Source organism: Electrona antarctica (assembly GCF_951216825.1).
Source record: "Electrona antarctica genome assembly, contig: scaffold_141, whole genome shotgun sequence".
Lineage (NCBI taxonomy): Eukaryota > Metazoa > Chordata > Actinopteri > Myctophiformes > Myctophidae > Electrona > Electrona antarctica.
In genome coordinates, this window is record NW_027638215.1 from 313,962 (window position 1) to 319,089 (window position 5,128).

Consider the following 5,128-nt stretch of genomic DNA (forward strand, 5'->3'; position numbering starts at 1 on the left):
GGCGCGGAAAAGTAATACAAAAAAACAGGGATCATAATAAACGATAAAACAATACTGAATAGATGGGGAAAAAAGTAATGGAACATTTCTCATAATATATAGCATATAAACCACGGTACAATACGTTCATTTGATCATCATGCAAGCTCAATACAGATCTATTTGAAAGCCCCATTGGTTCGCTTAGGACTCCACCGCTGTAGCAGTGGGGGGGGGGATACAACGATGGACACTTTGCTTTGCTTTGATGTGTGTTGGCTACAATGTGTTGGCTGAAATGGATCAACACTGAATAGATGGATGTGTTGGCCACAATTCGTATGTGATTGGCTACATTTTTGTATGAAGGAATGTAATTGTAGCGTGCACTCCAGCTAAATGATTATTTATTTGTACATATTTAGAACCGGGTGATGAGGAGTGGCACGATGATGAAGATGAGGTGAACAGTGATGTGGATGGAGGTGAGTAACTAGAGAGCTAAATAACTTGTGGATGTGGCTAAAGTCTGTCTGCATTTGGCACTATGGAGAACGCTACACCATGCCTCTAATTGATTGAAATGGTTGTTGTTTTACAGATGATGAACAGCCCATCATCTCGACAGCTGCAGATGCTGCCCCTGTGCCCATGGAAGCAGGTATAAATACAATGCACAGAACAAAATCATGTATATCATTTTATAGTCTCATCACATGTTACAGCTCCACCAGATGTATTCTACATCAATAAAAACAATGTTTTTTTATGCTAATAATTGTGTATTCCTGTAATTTAGGTGATGCCAACTCAACGGCTTCGCCAGGGTGGTCTGCTGGTGGGTGGGAGCCACAGGACATCCCGTTTACTGGAGAGCCGGGTGTTCACTGTGACCTCAGTGCAGAGAGTGATCCAGTGGACTTCTTTGAGCTGTTGCTGAAAGATGAGCTGCTCCAGTATATTTGCGATGAGACCAACAGATATGCAGCGCAGTCCATCGCAATGGTGTGTATTGTGTATATTCCACATTGATGTTTTCCCAAATTGATGACTTTGTTGTAATTTCTGCAAATAAATCTAACTTATATATCTATCTATCTAGATCCAGGACCCACTCCCACACTCCAGAGTGAAGAAATGGACGGATGTCTCTGTGATAGAGCTGAAGAACTTCTTCGGGCTCTTTTTCCTGACGGGCCTTGTGAGGAAGCCAACCATCGTGTCATACTGGTCCCGGCGTAAGGCTAATGAGACACAGCAGTTCAGGCGCACCATGAGACTGGCCCGGTTTCTGCTGCTCAAGCGGTTCCTTCACTTCAGTGACCAGGAGACTCCAGACACAGCGGACCGCATGTACAAAGTCAGATATCTTGTGAGCTACCTTCTGGCCCGGTTTCAGTCTATGTACACCCCAGAGAAGAACATATCGATAGATGAAGGTGTTATGCTATGGAAGGGAAGACAACATATCTCCTATTACCCGTTTGCCCGTAAGTCCTACAAGTGGCCTGTGAAGTTTGTCTTTTACATGTTTCAGATGGTGATGTACAATGCGTTTGTGTTGCACAAACTCAAACAGGGCAGGACAAAAACTCTCCTGGACTATATCATGTTGGTGGTGGAGAGGTGGACATCACTGAGACCAGGGAGGCCGGAGGAGGAGGAGGAGGCGGCGGCGGAGGGGGCAGTGGGGGGTGATCGTCCACTCAGGGCAAGAGCAGGTGACGACAATAGGAGACTTGAGGTGCATTTGCGTGGCCATGTGCCAGTGAGAATTGATAAGAGAACCTGCAGGCTCCACCTGCTCAGTAACGGTCCCAATGGTAGACCAATCCGGCATATGACCCTGTATTACTGCCCTGATTGTGAGGTGCCCTTGTGTTTGTTCCCATGCTTCTTCGTTTACCACAAGGACAAGAATATCAAGCACTACTTTGAATAACTGTTCTCTTTTTTTTCTTTTTTTTTTCTGTCTTATTTTGAAAGTCTACACCCACAATGTCAACGTCAATAGAACTGTAACTGTACCCTGTATACCCTACACACACACTGTCAACGTCAAATAGAACTGCACCCTGTATAGCCTACACATACAATGTCAACGTCAAAATAGTGTAACAGTGCGGCTAAGCTGCTTCATCTCTGGTGGTTCAGGGAGGGGGGGCGGTGGGTGGGTGTCCTACACACACAATGTCAACGTCAATAGGAAGTTTACTGTACTCTATTGCATTAGTATTTATTTATTTTCTGTAATTATTATAATGTTTATGTTCTGAAGAAATAAAAGTGCACTTTTCCAATTTGAGATACCTGTCGGGCTATTTTTACACTATTCTGAGGTTTATGGTTTGACTAAGCGAGTTTCAACTGTGATTTACTCTGTAATTGTAGATGGTAAGAACCCAATTTTTTTGTTAATAATACAGTATACATTCAAGTCTATATTTTGATACATATCATGGGCACCAAGTCATCAAAACAATGTCATTGGATGTGTTTCTTATCAAAACTGTGTTTCTTCATAACAGGTTTTTGAGATTCATGCATGAATATACAAGGTACTGGTAAGACTATGTAAACATGGTATATATCAAAATGTGCGTTAGAATGTCTACATTTACCCAAAATATATTATTTATATACCTAAAAATAATTTGAGTTTCTATCACGTTCCAATTCAGAGCTATGGGAACTTTTAGCTGGATAGGTCAGATTGGTCATGACTGACCATGCTATTTATAGATGGCAAAATATCTACAGTGGTACATGTGAGAAACTTTTTTCTTTTTCTTTTTTTAACTAGACAACTCACCCTTTAAAATGAGATATGGCATGGGTGTGTACGCCCAACAGAAAAAAAGTTCTTTAGAAAATAAAACTTCAACTGGCCATAACTTTTTTTGGTTGTCCTAGAAACAGAAAACAGTGTAAATGCAGGCTCTTTTAAATGGCTTCCAACACAAGAACTAAACATTTTATCAACTCAGTTAATTTTTTTCCTGGAAGCAGACAAGTCAAGCTTTCTCTGAAGGTCTTTTGTTGTCGCACAGTCACAACAGAGAATCATTCAAAAACGGGATTATGCCATAGAGAAGTCTAGCAACTATATTGATTTGACTTGAAACTCTCAAAGAGTTAAGAGTTAAATATCTATTAGAGTCCATTTTGTTAGCAACTCTCCATCATTTAGCATGGAGACCACATGGAACCCACCCAAGGACCACTGGTGGTCCCCGGACCACTGGTTGAAAACCACTGTCTTAGAGTAATTACTGTTTCTGTCTCACTCTAATCATAGTTATAATCTCACTAATAACTGTTAGTGTCTCTATCATGCAAAGGCTCAACTTATGTAACTAAGATAGCATTTTATGTAGACACAGCACTATATTTATATGCATAGTTTCATTATATAGATATTTCACTGTTAGGTTCTTAGCTTGCTTATGGTTCATGATGACTATTTCTATGTATGCGATGTATTACCATGTGTTGTTGTTGCTTACTGTGCATCGTTCTGGATTAAGATTGTAAATTGTCTCTCTGGCTCCCTCCCCAGGTGGACCCCAGCTTTGCCTACACTCTGCTCTGACACAAGTTTGTTTTGACGGAAGAGTTGGACAAAGCCTTATCCTGCTGCAGGAACGCTATTAGTCAACAGTAGACACTACAATGCCTGGTAATTATTATTATTATTATTATTATTATTATTATTAGAGTCAACATTAGACACTGTCCCCTAGGGTAGGTACCCTCACATGTTCTCCCCGTGTCCCCTAGGGTAGGTACCCTCACATGTTCTCCCCGTGTCCCCTAGGGTAGGTACCCTCACATGTTCTCCCCGTGTCCCCTAGGGTAGGTACCCTCACATGTTCTCCCCGTGTCCCCTAGGGTAGGTACCCTCACATGTTCTCCCCGTGTCCCCTAGGGTAGGTACCCTCACATGTTCTCCCCGTGGCCCCTAGGGTAGGTACCCTCACATGTTCTCCCCGTGTCCCCTAGGGTAGGTACCCTCACATGTTCTCCCCGTGTCCCCTAGGGTAGGTACCCTCACATGTTCTCCCCGTGTCCCCTAGGGTAGGTACCCTCACATGTTCTCCCCGTGTCCCCTAGGGTAGATACCCTCACATGTTCTCCCCGTGTCCCCTAGGGTAGATACCCTCACATGTTCTCCCCGTGTCCCCTAGGGTAGGTACCCTCACATGTTCTCCCCGTGTCCCCTAGGGTAGGTACCCTCACATGTTCTCCCCATGTCCCCTAGGGTAGGTACCCTCACATGTTCTCCCCGTGTCCCCTAGGGTAGGTACCCTCACATGTTCTCCCCGTGTCCCCTAGGGTAGATACCCTCACATGTTCTCCCCGTGTCATATAGGGTAGGTACCCTCACATGTTCTCCCCGTGTCCCCTAGGGTAGGTACCCTCACATGTTCTCCCCGTGTCCCCTAGGGTAGGTACCCTCACATGTTCTCCCCGTGTCCCCTAGGGTAGGTACCCTCACATGTTCTCCCCGTGTCCCCTAGGGTAGGTACCCTCACATGTTCTCCCCGTGTCCCCTAGGGTAGGTACCCTCACATGTTCTCTTGTGTCCCCTAGGGTAGGTACCCTCACATGTTCTCCCCGTGTCCCCTAGGGTAGGTACCCTCACATGTTCTCCCCGTGTCCCCTAGGGTAGGTACCCTCACATGTTCTCCCCGTGTCCCCTAGGGTAGATACCCTCACATGTTCTCCCCGTGTCCCCTAGGGTAGGTACCCTCACATGTTCTCCCCGTGTCCCCTAGGGTAGGTACCCTCACATGTTCTCCCCGTGTCCCCTAGGGTAGGTACCCTCACATGTTCTCCCCGTGTCCCCTAGGGTAGATACCCTCACATGTTCTCCCCGTGTCCCCTAGGGTAGGTACCCTCACATGTTCTCCCCGTGTCCCCTAGGGTAGATACCCTCACATGTTCTCCCCGTGTCCCCTAGGGTAGATACCCTCACATGTTCTCCCCGTGTCCCCTAGGGTAGATACCCTCACATGTTCTCCCCGTGTCCTATAGGGTAGGTACCCTCACATGTTCTCCCCGTGTCCCCTAGGGTAGGTACCCTCACATGTTCTCCCCGTGTCCCCTAGGGTAGATACCCTCACATGTTCTCCCGTGTCCCCTAGGG

General features: G+C 45.6%; 1 long non-coding RNA gene across 1 annotated transcript; it reads left to right on the forward strand.

Annotated features, from left to right (window-relative positions):
- The first annotated feature begins 257 nt into the window (after positions 1 to 257).
- On the forward strand, positions 258 to 902 carry LOC306918280. Its single transcript, XR_013789316.1, has 3 exons — positions 258 to 464; positions 581 to 640; positions 779 to 902. It is a non-coding gene; the product is annotated as an uncharacterized lncRNA (long non-coding RNA).
- The last annotated feature ends 4,226 nt before the right edge of the window (positions 903 to 5,128 follow it).